Here is a 16,242-nt window from a genome sequence, read left to right on the forward strand (position 1 = left end):
TGTGTGTGTGTGTGTGTGTGTGTGTGTGTGTGTAAGAGAGAGAGAGAGAGAGAGAGAGAGACCCAAAGGTGGGGCAAGAGTCACTTGAGAAGGAGATGTTGGCGGCAGCATAGATCTTTGGGCAGAACAGAGTTCAATTTCCCAGACATCAGCAGAACCCTCTCATAGCCAAGGAAGGAAGAGCTACAAACTGAAGGGACAACAGCCTAGACCATTCCAGAACTACACGACTGATTGGACACCGGGTGGCAAAGGGCAGCTGACACTAGGAAGGAGTCCCGTTCTTCTGCACTAGTGCAGAGGCATTCGGGGCATACTGGCCTCTGACACTAACATCTCGTTGGTCTGTAGCTTGGGGACAGTGGCATTGGCCGATATCAGCACCATCAGAAATGCCGTTGGCAGCGCTGCTGTTAAGGGTCCTTAAATGGCTTCTTGGCTGGTCGATGTCCATAAAAGGGGCACAGCCAAAGAGGAAGCCCATGGCGGAGGCCATATGGGACCACCTGAGCACATGGAAGGGTTCCATGGTGAGTCCTAGAAATAAGTTGTGTACAGAGAGATTTCACAGCAGTGTTAGAGGGCACTAGGACCCACACGATAGCAATTGCTGTTGTTCATGTGACTGAACCCAAATGGCACCGACAGGACACAAATGACAGCAAATGATACATTGTCAGTGCTGAAAAGGATCTCAGAGTTTATCTAGGCAAAGATCCCAGATGGTTTAAGTGAAGATAACAAGGACAAAACAGGTTAAGCTACCTGCTCTGGTTTCACAGCCTCGGCCAGTCAGCAATATAGGCAGAGTAAGTTACTCCTGGCCAAGCCTATGGTACTTGGTGGACTCCTGTCTTTCTGTAAAGTGCCCATAAGGTACTGAGAGCTTCTGCTGTGTGTGCAAAGTAGGGGTCTTTGGATGAACATCACTTTGGAGGAAAGTCCAAGGTACCTTCAGTCAAACAGTACCATAGTCTGTGGAGCAGCACAGTCCGTGGAGCAACACAGTCTGTGGAGAAGCACAATCCGTGGAGAAGCACATCTTTGGAAGGGACTTGGGGTAGAGCCGTCCTAGCACACATGACCAGAAAGTTCAGTGCCAGGCATAAGGCCAGACAGGGAAAGTGTAGAATCTCATAGAAACAGAATATCACGGAACTGGAGAGACAGCTCAGTCAGCGAAGTGCCTGCTGCCGGAGCACAAGAGCTGAGCTTGACCCCCTGCACCCAGGGAAAATGCTGGACACGGTGGCTCGCACTTCTAACCACAGCACCGGCAGCTGGGAATAAGCGAGTCTCTGAGGCTTGCCAATGGCCAGCCTAGCTTAACTAGTGAATTCTGGTCCCAGTGAAAAAATCTAGTCCCCCAAACAAGACAGACAGCTCTTGAAGAATGATACCTGAGGGTGACCTCTGTTTGGCAGAGGCGTGTGCACACACATATGTGTGCACATTCACACACATACACACACACATACACAGAATATTATCTGGATTGATATTCAGTCTGTTCACCTGTATGTCCCTATCTTCATAGGCAAAGCTGATCCTCTATAGAATACTAAGTAGGGTCTGTCAGGAGCTACAGCATCAGACCCTCTGCCCCTCACATCCTCACCCCGTGTGTGTGTGTGTGTGTGTGTGTGTGTGTGTGTGTGTGTGTGATACACACACACTTATCATGAGTGTTCTGTTTGTACCTTACAGGGGCTGTTGTTTGTTGGCTGGTTGGGTTTTAGTTTTTTTAATTATTATTATTTTTTTTTTTAAATTATCTTCTCTTCCGGTTCTCTTTCTTTACTCTTGCCGTTGCCTGAGGAAATCTGAAGCTGTGTGCTTCTGTTGTTAAATGTTGCAATCTGTCACCTCTAGCTTCCCCAAGGTGAAACAAACTAACCCCTTCATCCACCAGCTCTTAAAGTCAGGAGGAAGATAGCCTTTTATCAGGCCATGCTCCAGAAGAGGAGAGAACACTGTGTCCCTCCCTCTTGGCCTCCTTCGAGAGCCTGCATCTACCAAACTCCAGCTTCCTGTGGGAGGCCACACTGACCACGTGGGAAACAGACTCTTCAGGGCCACAGCTCTGCAGTGAGCCAGCAGGGCTGAGAGAGAGAGGGGAGCAAAAGCCTTCAGGAAGTCTCTGTAGAGCGCCACCCTCCCCTCCACACCCGACTCAAAGCAGCGCAGAAAACCTGGCAAGACTTGAGTGGTTCAAAGCTGTAGAAAGGCCCAAGAGAATGCTTGGTTTTGCAACAGTTCTCAGAGCATTCTTTTAGACCTGTCTCTAGTTTTGAGCTGTTAAACTCTCACCAGAGTTTGTACTTTAAAATGTTAATAAAGGGGCTGGGGAAATGGTCTGGTGTACAAAGTGTAGGTGCCTGAATTCTGATCCCCAGGAAGCACAGCAAACTATAAGGGCCAGCTGCGGAGGGTGGCAGCTAGTCTAGGTGGCAGCAAGGACAAGTTCCAGGGTCAGTGAGAGAACCTGCCTCCAAAAGAAACAGTAAGAATGAAGTGTCAGGGGTGCTGCTGCTGAGCTGGTTCAGCAGGTAAAAAGGACTTGTCACACACAGCTGAATCCTGTCTCAAGCACCAAGGTAAAAGTGCCGTATGTGGAGGCGTGCATCAGTAACTCCAGCACTCCTGTGGTGAGGTGGGAAGTGGGGACTAGCTGGCAGCAGCAAGTAAGACTACCTCAACAAGGTGGAAACTCCCCCAAACAAAGCAGAAGAAACTCCTGTGCCTCTCTAATCATGGCACCCCCTCTGCCGCCTCCAGAGAATCAGGCACAGCACCTGGTGATGAGCCAGCAGTGAAATGTTTGTCAAAGGAGCGAACAGTCTCCAGGCCTTCCATCCATAGGGTAGGCCCGCGCCGAGCTTTTGAGGCCAACTAGCATTCTCAGAAAGCAGTGGGAAATAAGCAGTAGGGTTTTCTGTTTTTCAAACTGTCACTAACGCAGCAACGGTAGCTAAGTTTCAGCCCGCAGATTTCTAACTCCTGGAAGATCCTGTAGGTACACTTAATCCCAGTTGCCAAACAGGAAGCAAGACTGACGTTCCACAGCCACACATAAAGTCAATTGCTGATTCTGAACAAGGCCAGGTGTCCTCCTGGTATATAGCTGTCTCCAAAGAACTCAGCCAATAGAGAGTGAGCCGTCAGTGGGCTGTAAGAGGTATGCTGTGGAACAGTCCCAAATGTATTACTTTGTTTGGTTTGGCTAACCTAGCATGCCTGAGACTGAAGGCCCAAGGCCAAGAAGGCACTGACATCTGGCAATGACCTTGCTGGGTTGTCCTATGGTGGAAGACTGGAGGGCAAAAGGAAAAAGAGTGACAGGGGGAAAAGTGAATGTTATTGTTTTTATAAGAAACCCATGGGCTGGAGAGATGGCTCAGAGGTTAAGAGCACTGGCTGCTCCTCCAGAGGTCCTGAGTTCAATTCCCAGCAACCACATGTGGTTCATAACTATCTATAATGAGATCTGGTGCCCTCTTCTGGTCTGCAAGAGTACATGCAGACAGAGCACTGTATACATAATAAATAATAAATAAATCTTTAAAGAAGAAGGAGGAGGAGGAGAAGAAGAAGCCCACTTTCTGCAACAGCAACATTTAAGAGAGTGACATCCTTGGGACCCAGACTGCTCTCTTTAGACCTCACTATGCTGATGCTATGCTGATGAAGAGCGTGTCTTCAGACTGTGGCAATCCTTCCTCACTGTCCAGTTCTGCCATTCGGCTTCCCTCACTGACCAATGCTGACACCTACCATAGGGTCTAGAGAGTGGAGGCCACCCAGAGGGAGTGGGTAGAGGACGAACGTAAACAAGAGAGCACATACGAGGCTGGGTATAAAGTAGCTAAAACCAGGTGTGCTGGCGAGGCAGATTCTTTTGAAGCCCTCAGGTTTGACAGGGTTGACAAGGACGCCTGGAGCCACCAGCATTCCAGTCGTCCAGTCTTGGCTTCCCCCTGTGGGATACTCACTCAGGGGCCACCATGACTCCTTGAGTGCATCTCTCACCCAGGTAGGGACCAGTAGTTCTCGGGATCTCCTATTTGTCTGTGGTTAGAAGACTGCTGTGTATCACTGTCGCTGGTTGATGACATCATCTCCACTGACATGAGCATCACTCACATGTGTTCGGAGCTTTACGGTCCGCACATTGTGTTGATAACCACTTGCTCATTCGTACTCACAGCCGCGACAGTTCTGTCACTGGCACGGTGTGTAATGAAATGACGACATTTCCCTTGGGCCCTGGAAGTGGGTATTTTTTAATAGTATGAGAATGAAGGCAAGGTTAGACAGAATGCTGTTGAATGACCTGGGAAAGACAGGTCCTCTCGGAGATCATCTGAGTCACTTTGCTGAGGCCACTTTGTTGACATTTCTGCTGGCATCTTGCTACTGAGATAAGAATGTAACCAAAATAAGGATATAGATGTTAGTAATGCAGTTTGTTAAATTTTCCCTTTGTGAAACAGGACTGAGACCCAGGGGTCAAATTATATGTGACAGCAAATGATAGAAATACAGATAAGCATTTAGCTCTTCGAAAGCTGCTTTTATCTAACTTAGTATCACAAGTGCTCTTCGCGTTGTTATAACAATGATTAATATCCCCCATCTTAAAGCTATCTCACTTACCTGTGTGAGAGCCACAGTGCACACGTGGAGATCAGAGGATAACTTCTAAGAGTTTAGTTTCTCTACTTCCATTGGGGGGACAGTCCCCACGCAGGAACTGAGATCCCCAGGCATGTGGCAGGTACTTCTAACCCTGAGCCAGTCTCCTTACACCCACCTGAATGCTGAAAATGCCTCCGCTGTGTAACTTACTTAATGGCCTCAAGGACAAGAACAAGGCAAATACCTTGCTCATGACTTTGGAGCAACATGAAGTCCAGGTGTCTTAGAGGCCCTCTGTTCAAGTGTCAATAAAAAAAAATTTTTTCTGTTTGACACACTCAATAATTTTCTCATTTATAGAGTTAAAGTGAAATACATTATAAAACAATAACCTTAATTTTACAAACCATTTATCAACAAACAATTGGACACAACATTTGAAATGTGGACTTTTACACAATTATGTGTGTGTGTGTATGTGTGTTTGTGTGTGTGTGTGTGTGGTTTTGGTTTTTGAGACAGGGTTTCTCTATGTAGCATTCTGAGACCAGGCTGGCCTTGAACTCAGAGATCCGCATGCCTCTGCCTCCCGAGTGCTGGGACTAACGGGCTGTGCCACCACTGCACGGCTACAATAATATATATTGAAAGAATCTTTCAGAGTACAGAGACTCGTGGGCTGTCGTTGATAAGTCTGTAGTGTACCTTGTTCCTACAGATCTTGCTTATGGTTCTTCCAGCATGGCCACATACAGACAGGATCAAATGGGAGAAAATCAAAATCCTGTTCAATGGTTTCTCACCCAGACTGCCCTTTAAGTTTCCATTGTGGCTCTCTAAAATCACAAGATGCTCCTTTCTCAGAATCATAAGACAGCAACCTGGGGCACTTGAATGAGAACAGCCCATAAGGACTCATGTATGAAGATCTCACGATGACTCCTCTTACTTCCTTAACCTAAAACATTGATTTCAAAAAAAAAAAAAATTCCTAATCTCCAGGGATAGAGGCCACGTATTTGTTCAATCAAAACCTTCCACTCATCTTTGTAAAGGAAAGGCTGAATACTAAAGGTGAAGGTGTTGTGCTGTCACAGGGACACTGTGATGGTCAGTATTTCTGCATAGTTTGTGCCAATTCGATTGTATAAGACTCCTACAGTGCATTCTAAAACTGCGCTATTACTTACCAACTGTAAAAAGTCAATGAGAAGGAAAGACAGACAAGAGGATGGGTGGTTTAACAGCAGGGCAGGCCTTTATGTGGGGGTGGGGGTGGGGGTGGGGGTGGGGTGGGGAGGGACCTGCAGAGGGAGGTATGTGGCAGAGTCAGAATTCTAGTAACAAGCTGGGCAGTCGACGTGGGAGAGGAGGTTGAACACTTGCCCTGTTGGCTCCCAGCTGGTCATTGCTGGGAATACCCAGTGAGTAGTCAGGTAAGGAATGTTAGCTGATCGGTAAACATCTTTCCCGGCTGGGGTTCCCTGCAGCAGAGAAATCAAGAAATGAGTTAACTTACTTCTAGGAACCAAATTACTGTAATTACTGGGACTGTCACCGGTCAACCAAAATGAAGGAGCTTACAAAAGGGTGTGGCTCCGACTGACACACTGACTTTTGTGTTATTAGCTAGGTGAAAGTGTCGCTGATGTTTTCTCCCCTCTTCCCTGCTAAACAAGAGCTGGTCCTCATCGGGGGTCTCAGGGCAGTGTCTGGTATCAGAGGTTTGGGAAAGGAGGGAACTGTGAGGGGGAAAAGCTCCGTCCTCAATGGCTTCCAAGCCCACTAATATCTGTCTAGCTACTCAATGCTCTCAAGAGTCGAAACCCTAGCATCACTTAGGAGGTAGACATCAAGTCACGTAGCTTCCGGCTGACCTTGGGGGTGTAGAACGGCTTAGGCTCTCCACCCTTGTTGACATCAAGGCATTGCAGTCAAGGGATCATGACTGATAGACAGATGCTAGGTTGTCAAAACACCACCTGAGTACGGGTCAGCTGTAAGTGAGGAAAGGTCCAGATTAATAACGCCCCTACCAAGACCACAATAGATAAGCCATTTTTGCTATAAAGACCCAGGGACCCAGTTTTAAAGTTGTTCACCAATGGGACAGTGGTATTGGGTGTGGTCCTCATCTGATCTGTAGGCTGTGGCGCAAAGGAGGCAGGCGTAGAATTATCAGAACTGTGCAAACAGCAGCCGCGTGTTGAGGAAAGCATGTGGGTGCTTTATTTAGCTCCATTACAGTTGGGGAAGCTGTGAGGAGCCCACCTAGAATGTGGCTCCTGCAAAGTCTGACCCACTGCTTGTCTTATATTATTATAAATAATGTTAACTTTGCAGTACAACAAACTATACCTTAGTAAAATGGCTTTTAAGTCAAAGTGGAAGAACACGACAACAAAGGTGCAAAGAGGAGGTCCCCTTCTCTGGATCTCTTGGCCACTTTTTAATTCTGCTTTTCTTTGGACTTATGACCTTGAGAAACAGAGGAAGAAGTCACAGCTTTCTAGTCCAGGTTTGCTTTTTGTGACCAGGAACTGACACCTCCTGGAGCTGAAGCAATGGCTCAGTGATTGAGAGCACGGATTGCTCTTCCAGAGGCCCGAGCAGGGTGGCTCACAACTGTCTGTAACTCAGTTACAGTGGGTCAACACCTTCTTCTTCCTCCTTGAGCACTGCACACACATGGTACACATGCACACATGCCAGCAAAACACTCATACACATAAAAATAAATAAACAAATAAATATTTAATAAAAGAAGAAATAACATTTCTCCATTAAATAATTTCTTAGACTAGTGTTCCTCACAGGCATGGTGGCACATGACATTTTTCCCAGCACTTTGGAGGCAGAGGCAGGAAGATCTCTGTGAGTTCAAGGGCAGCCTGGTCTATAAAGTCCAGGTCATCCAGGGCTACACAGAGAAACCCTGTCTCAAAAAAAATAAAAAAGTTTCTCATCCTGTAGGTCTCAACCCCTTTGTGGGGGCAAATGACCCTTTCACAGGGGTCACCTAAGACCATCAGAAAACACAGATATTTACACTACCATCCATAACAGTAGCAAAGTTACACCTAAGAAGTAATAAGGAAAATAATTTATGGTTGGTGGGTAGGGGTCACCACAACATGAGGAACTGTATTAAAGGGACGCAGCATTAGGAAGGTCGAGAACCACTGTCTTAGAATATCTTAGAATAGCTGTTCATCCTCCCCTAATATGACTAAGGTCTAAACTATAAGCTAAAGTATTTAATAGTTGAATGTCCTCAATCTCCCCCTCGGTGCTTGACCAGTTATGAATGCAAATTTCAACAAGCTCCCCCATGTCCTCAAGTGTATTTACAATGGCTTTATATTTTCCTTAGCTAATCTTGGTACAGAAAAATCACATGGCCCCTGCTCAGTGTCTCAGAAGTCCGTGCCAGGCGGGGCCCTCACCCAGAGCAGGGGATGGAGTTTCACAGGGCTTTGTTTTGGCATGTTCTCTATGTGGACTATGCACGCCCTGCATCCTGGATCTTTAAGTCCCTAGAAGGAGAGAGTGGGCTTGCAAGGCCCGTGAGGGGCACTAGAGGAGCCAAATCAGTCCTGGTGGGGGCGCTGGGAGTAAAGCTGACCCTAAGGAACCAAGCTGAGTCTCCCAAACCTCTGAGGTTCGGCTGGGTGAGACCCAAGAGCTGGGTCCTGTAAGAACTGCCCTCCAACATGAGTGTGCAGACACCCTAATCGCACTCGGTGAAGCTGTGGATCATATGCCTGGCTCAGAGATCTGCTCAGGGGTCTTCTCTTCTGCCTGTCTGTTTCAGTGGCAATAGTATCACGGCAGGAAGTAGTTTGGATATCACTTAAAAATATATTGATCATGAGCAAAAACCTAAAACCATTTGTTTATTTTGTTTACCCAGTGCTTATTAGCATCCTTATATTTAAAATAATGTTTTTCAAGGACAGGGTTTCTCTGTGTAGCCTTGGCTGTCTTGGACTTGCTTTGTAGACCAGGCTGGCCTCGAGCTCATAGAGATTTGCCTGCCTCTGCCTCCCAGAGTGCTGGGATTACAGGTGTGGGCCACTGCACCCGGCTTCATTATGAGATCTTTATTCAGGTTCATACTACACTTTCATCACATTCACCCTACCCTCTTATCCTCCTTTGTGTCCCCTGACTCCTTCCTCTAAAACTTTCCATTTTACTCAGGATCTCTTGATATTTTGTTCCTAATTAAAAGAAGACTTTAAGCAAAAAAAAAAAAAAAGTAACACTTTATGAGAGTTTATAAATGAAGATTTTTTAAATCTTTCTGACTTAGTAGGTTATACACACGTGTATGTACATGTGTATGTACATGTGCATGTGCATGTGTGTGTGCGTGTGTGTGTGTGTGTGTGTGTGTGTGTGTGTAACTAATAATTAGGAAGAGATTATGAAGTTGGGAAGTAGAACATTCTAGGAGTTGGAGGGGGTGGGAGTAATACAGATGAAGAACTCAAGTATGAAGTTCTAAAAAGAAAACTATTTTCCAAAAGAATTTAAATGCATAACAAAACCAAAATGTATCTGTCTGAAAAGCCTGGAAAGAGCGCTATGTAGCCAGGCTCCTGAGAAGTCCCTGTTTCCCTGGGTGTGGATACCCAGCAGGGCGTAGCCCTCCCACAGAGAGCCAGTCATTGAAACCGTGCACTATGTGCTCCCCACCCACCCAGCAGAAGCTGAGTGTAGACTCTTAAACAGGGGTCACAGCCAGGGTTAGCAGAGAATTTGGTTTTTGTTGTGCTTTGTTTTGTTTTGTTTTTCTAAGACAGGGTTTCTCTGTGTAGCCCTGGCTGTCCTGGACTTGCTTTGTAGCCCAGGCTGGCCTCGAACTCATGAAAATCTGCCTGCCTCTACCTCACAAGTGCTGGGATTAAAGGCATATGCCACCAGGCCCAGCAACAGCAGAGTATTGTTTAAAGGTAGATTCTATTGGATGATTCAAACTGACATCCTATTGAAAAACTGCTGTCCATGAGGGCTTGACTGAAGATGGGAGCTCTCCTGGGGTCACTAGAAGCTAGGTCTGGCCTAGTACTCTTGGCCCAAATCGAGGCTGACCACCTCGGGCTTCCAGCTCTTGAGATGTGTGATCACAAAACATGAACCGTGTCCGGTAGCTGGACATGTGGCTGGGTGGAGTGAGACCTACTTGATCATTATGCCTTGGTCCAGTCTTTCTATGTTGGCTTCCATGTAATGCTTCCAAGCAAACCCCGCAGAGAGAAGCTGTGCCTATCACAGCAATCTGCTATCCCAGAAAGCATTTTCCTTAGCAGGAACAGGAAAAACCTATCATCTGTCTGTCTGTCTGTCTGTCTATCATCTATCTATCTTTCTTTCTTTCAATCTATCTATCTGTATGTATCTATCTACCTATCATTTATCTATCATCTATCTATCATCTATTTCTCTCTCTCTCTCTCTCTCTCTCTCTCTCTCTCTCTCTCTCTTTTCCTCCCTTCTTCCTCCAAACCTTCTTCTCTTCCTTTCTTAAAAAGAGATGAAACTTTGGGCTATCTGGTAGCCTGATTTCATGGTGCCAGCATCTTCATCCAGAAGCTTATGTGTGACGAGGTAGCTAATTGCCTCTAAGTGCAAAGCCCTGGTCACAAAGCTCCACCTGTGTGCCTTCCAAATAAGACAGCTCTGGCCTTTAACCTAATTGTTCCCCTTTCCCCTCATGATCAGAGCTGCTCTTTGGCACCCCAGCAACTGACCATGACCTTCCTCTCTCGGTGACCTCACAAAGACTTGTGAGCATTGTCTGACCCATTGGGCCACTGGAGCATTAGCAGAGAAAGTGTGCATGGTTTTGCTACATTGCCAACATTGGTTACTGGGTTTCTGTGCCTCACAGTGTTAAAACAAGATCTCAGCCTGCCTCCACCTTCCCCGCCCCCGTTACACTAACCCCCCCATAGCCACAGGCTGTGTCTGGCCTCTGACAGTTGAACTCTGCAGCTACTGTGCCAATTGTGAATGAGGCGCAGAGAGTTGAAAGCTGAGGGTCTGTTCTAGCCGACTCAGCAGAGATTTAAACGTGTCGACCTCATGCATCTGCAGAGGCAGGCTGGCAAGTGGTCACAAACAAGCCATCTCATGAGACTTCCTGTGCTTCCTGCTACTGCTGCTGCCTCGGCCACGTGTCCCGAGACGAGCCTTTCTCGTGCTAGGTCAGCACTTACTCTGCCAGTTGTGGCAGAGGCCAAATGGAAGGGGTGAGGATTTGGGGGAAAAAAATGAAGGAATATGCCCTCCAGGTTTTCTTGTACTGTTTTGAGTTGCTTTGGAGTTTACTTTTTATTTTTTATTTTTTTAGTTGCTTTGTCTCTGTTTTTCTGAGGGAGGACAAGAAAAGAAACTGATGGGTCACAAGACAATGAACTGAAGAGTTACTAAGTCAGTTCATGTAACATTTGCAAAGAGGGCCCACGGGGTGCTGGAAGCAGCCAGTGTCACTGTGGAGCTGTCCCCTGGCGACCATATGACCAGCTCTCAAAGTCATACGTGTATGTGATGTAGAAAGCACAGTTTAGAATGAGCATTGGAGAAACCAGGATTGTCAATCAGTCGTACAGGTCTACTTTGCCCACTGGAAGGAAATGAATGGCACCAGGTCACCTGATGCCAGAGTGAAAGAGGTCAAACAATGACCCTGTGCTATTCTATTAGGAGTCCACCCCCCCACACACACACACACCTGTACCCTGAGCATCATTGGGTCCCTAATCCTGAGCTTTGTCTCTCAATAAAGAAAGCTCATCCTTATGGAAGCAGTCCCATGCTCTTTGCATCCTCCACCTGTAAAGGAATGTTAATTCAGAACATGGCTGCTCTGGCACGAGATAACATCCAAAGGCCTTCTAGGTCTGTGTAATCTAGCCAGAATACAAACATGCCTTTAATCCAGAAAACAGAGACAAACGCTGAGTTCAAGGCCAGCTTGGCATAGAGCAAGTTTCAAGAAAAGAAATGCTTAGGTCCAGGTGTGCACACTTTAACTCCCAAACAACGAAGGTAAAGTTAGTGTGCAGAAGGAAGCACCCATGTTTTGAAATGATGTCTAATTGAGTGGCAGAAAAAGCGATAAATCAGAGAAAGATTTGACAGTATAGGATACGCCCAATTCTTGGGAGAAAAGGAGGAAAAGGAAACTACTTAAGGGGGCAACACAGAGAGAGAAGAGGCAGTGTTACCGGCGGAGTTTTACAGAGAGAGGGGGAAAGAAAGAACAAACTAGACACAGGTGAAGACAACGAGCCAGAAACTGAGAAGGAGCCAGAAGATTAGAGCAGATTGCTGAGTTAGTTTGAGACCAAGCAGAGCAATTCAGGGGCTGAGAAAGAAGCCAGATTGAATCAGTCAGCTGGGAGAGGAATTTGAGCCAGAACAGCTGAGTTGAACCAGCCGGCCCAGAGCTCAAGAACAAGAAAGGGTGAGCTCATTAAGCAGGAGGTCTCAGAGGCTAAAAACCTAGGCCTAGGTCAGAATGTAGGGGAGCTAAAAGCTTCCAGGAGTAGGCCTAGGTTAGCAGGCAGAGGCAATAAGCCTCCCAGACAACAATTACCTCCCTTTTACATCCACCAATAGAATCTAGCCTTATACTTCTCACTGATCCTCCCTCCAATAGAATGTAACCCTGCTTTATCAGCCAATAGAACCCACTCTTACTTACAGTAAGGTCCCAGGTGGTTTGTTACCTTGCTAGGGAGTTTGTTTCTATGTAGCTCTGCCTAAAACTTTGTTGTGATAACTGTCATGTGGAAACCCCTCCCCAAAGTTTTACTGTGCCTAAATGAGTCAGAGAAATAAAGCCAGCGGTTCAGACCCTGAAAGCACTTCACCCAGTGCCTGCAGCGATGGTACTGACGCGTTTTGTTCTTCAGCTCTCTCGAGTTGTCACCAGCCAGCCATGAAGCTTGAGGGGTTCTCTGACAGAGTGGCAATGTTGATTCGGTCGAGAACTAATACCAAGTTCCTCCCCTGAGTCCACCCATTCCCAGATCCCTTGTTCCCTGAGTATGGCTGTTCCAAGAGAAAAGCACCCAGTTCAGAGCTGAGAGTGTTCTGAGGTGAAAAGCAAGCCTCTGTCTTCAATAGCGTGTCCAGGTGACCAGCAAAGTGCACTCAGTGGATACTTCCAGAGTAAATGGATGGAGACAATGGGCTGAGATTAGCATTAGGCTGAGAAAAGGATATTTAAGTTAAACAAAAACAGATATACTACCTTAAGGCCTATTGAACAATTCCTGGCCTTTCTCTTTGTCCACATTCCTAGAAAGGTCTCAAGTGTATCTGTCCTTCCCACTCCATTCCAAACGACACACTCAAATGCTAAGAGCTCATCTAATAAAAGTCAACATTTAGGGGCTGGAGACATGGCGTAGCAGTTAAGAGCACTGACTGCTCTTCCAGAGGACCTTGTTTGAGTCCTAGTGTCTACATCATGGCTAACAATAGTCTGTAACTCCAGTCCTGAGGGATCCAGTGCCTGGCGTTTGTGGGCACTGCACTCATGTGGAACAGAGACATGTGTACAAGCAAAACACTCTCATACACAAAATAAAAAAATAAAAAACAAACATTTAGTAAAGAAAATTCTTAGTGAGCAGCATACAAAATGGTCATACAATCTTTCTGGTAAAGTCAGTGTTGCTTCGCCTGGTCTTATGTTCTAGATGCTTCAAGCTTGCCCTCCACAAAAGGGTCTCTTTCTTTCTTTTTTAAATTATAAGATTTATGTATTTATTTATGCATTTATTTATTTATGATGTGTACAGTGCTCTGCCTGCATGTACACCTGCATGCCGGAAGGGGGCATCAGATCACATTATAGATGGCTGTGAGCCACTATGTGGTTCCTGGAAATTGAACTCAGGACCTCTGGAGGAGCTAGCCCACTGGCCTGCATGTTTAAAAGACAAAGAAACAAAAAAGCTAACTTCATAAAGATGAGACTTTCTGTTCTGCACACTGCTGTGTCTAAATGCCTACGGTGAGAAAGCCAATATATGTTGAGGGAGCAAGTCCCATGCTGAGGTTATGAAATTACTTTAGAGCAGTTTTTAAAAGATTTTTTTAAACGTGTACATGTGTCTGTCTGCATATATGGATGCTTGTGCCCACAGCAGAGGCATCAGATCTCCTGCAGCTGGAATTGCAGGCAGTGATAACCTGTCTGACATGACCCTGGGACTAGAACTCAGGTCCTCTGCAAAAGCAGTGCACACTGGTAACCACTGAGCTATCTCCTGGAATGCAGGGTAGACAGAACCAACACACACACACAAATAATAATAATAATAATAATAATAATAATAATAATAATATACAGTTTCGATATAAGCATACTTAAGATAACAGTAATAAGCCGGGCGTGGTGGCACACGCCTTTAATCCCAGCACTCGGGAGGCAGAGGCAGGAGGATCGCTGTGAGTTCAAGGCCAGCCTGGTCTACAGAAGTGAGTCCAGGACAGCCAGGGCTACACAGAGAAACCCTGTCTCAAAAAACAAAAACAAACAAGCAAAAACCAAAAAAAGATAACAGTAATAGCTTTTCCCACAGCCACTGCTCAACACGGTGCCACAGAAAGACAAGAGCTCTAAGAAATCAACCTGGAGGTTTCACTCGAACCTTACTCATCCAGTAGAAGATGGAATTGTTGATTCTGGAAATTTTGAACAGTTTTTATGGGAGAAGGTTAAAGTCAATGGAAAAGCTGGAAATCTCGGAAATGTTCACATTGAACGTTTGAAGAATAAAAATCACAGTTGTTTCTGAGAAGCAGTTCTCTAAAGGGTATTTGAAATATCTCACCAAGAAGTACATAAAGACGAATAATCTCCGTGGCTGGCTGCGTATGGCTGCATCTGACAAGGAGACATATGAACTTCATTATTTCCAGATTATCAAGAGGAAGATGGGTCAGAGTCTGAGGACTAGTCGGCCTTTGCTTTTAATAAAGTGAAAGTATGCCAAAGAAACCTGAAATCGGACCTTGCCAGCAAATAAAAATCATTTTACTCTCCCCCCAAAAAGATAAAAGCAATAAAACATGTTTTTGAAACATGCCAGCATGTTTTAAGGCGCTCAAGAATTTACAAACTAGCCTGGCGTGGTGTTGGCACGCCTTTAATCCCAGCACTCGGGAGGCAGAGACAGGTGGATCTTTGTGAGTTTGAGGTCAACCTGGTCTACAAAGTGAGTCCAGGACAGCCAAAGGTGACACAGAAAAACCCTGTCTCCAACAACAGAAAACAAACAGTAAAAAAGAATTTACAAAGTGAAGGCAGCATCCAAATTAAAGAACATGGCTGCGATCTCCACTTATTTAGTACGTACTTTAGACCTTATCAGCCTCTCTACTACAGTATCTTTTCATGAGAGTCACAATCTAAACTTTAAAAAAGCAACTTTGAGCCCGTATCCCATGGGCTATCTTTCTACGGTTGTTGTGTACTCCAACACCCCTTCAGTCTTTCCCCCAAATCCTTCCTTTACCTTTTGTTCTCTTTTGTTTTTGTTTTTTGTTTTTTGTTTTTTGTTTTTTGAGACAGGGTCTCTGTGTAGCCTTGGCTGTCCTGGAACTCACTCTGTAGACCAGGCTGGCCTCGAACTCAGAGATCCGCCTGCCTCTGCCTCCTGAGTGCTGGGATTAAACGCGTGCGGCGCCACCATGGCCAGCTTGGAATAAGTTTTTAAACATGAACCACTGGGTGGAGTTTTAATATCTTAGCAATTGATGAACGTGATCACTATCCATTTAAGTAATTCTTCGAAGGAGTTTGTAAAATGTGTGAAATTATTTTTTTAGTTTAAGAGGAAACCACATCCTGCCAAAAGAAATAAAAAGCCAAGGATCCAACTAGATGTGTTTCAGAAACCCAATTGTCCTAGACTGCGGTTGCTCATCTGCCTTCCAGCTCCACACAAGCCTCTCAGCCCCTCCTTCTATCACTCCACCCCCTAACATCACCCTAGCACCTACAAGTACCTCACAGTGCCTGCGTATCTGCAATGGCAACAATAGAGTTAGGTTGCCTATCTCAGCTCCCAGACTCTTTACTTTCTTCTTAATGATAATACTCCTGAAAAAGTTGTACCTACCTCTCTCCTTCTACAATTTTCCTCCATGAATATATTTGTACAAACACTTCCATCCAAAAATATATCTGAAGGGCTCTACCAGAAGAACAATGTAACCAAGATAAAACAAAGGCTATTAAAGATTTTAAAAGGCCACTGTTTTGAGCACAAGACAGAGCCAGGAGTGAAAATAACACAAAACATTGTGCCTTAGCTGTGGCTCCTCTGACAAACATAGCTGGGATTGGCTAGTTTAAACATCAAACATTATTAATCACAGTCCAAGGTTGAGGACTGGACCATCCAGGTGCCGGTAGATATGGTGAAGGCTTGCCCCCTGGTTTCACAGGACCAGCCTATGGTTTCACAGCCCCTTTTATCTTCAGAGAACAAAGAGCAAGCAAGCACCAACAAACAGTTTGGAGAAGACACAGTTCACAGCAATCAGAATCCAAGGTACTTACCGAAGGGGGGGTTG

General features: G+C 45.7%; 1 pseudogene across 1 annotated transcript; it reads left to right on the plus strand.

Moving 5' to 3' along the window:
- Positions 1 to 482: 482 nt before the first annotated feature.
- On the plus strand, positions 483 to 14,621 carry LOC311596828 (ribosomal protein eL22-like 1; annotated as a pseudogene). Its single transcript has 2 exons — positions 483 to 530; positions 14,244 to 14,621. The product of its transcript is annotated as a ribosomal protein eL22-like 1 (transcript).
- Positions 14,622 to 16,242: the final 1,621 nt, after the last annotated feature.

The sequence above is a fragment of the Acomys minous genome (assembly GCF_964271855.1).
Source record: "Acomys minous genome assembly, chromosome: 1".
Lineage (NCBI taxonomy): Eukaryota > Metazoa > Chordata > Mammalia > Rodentia > Muridae > Acomys > Acomys minous.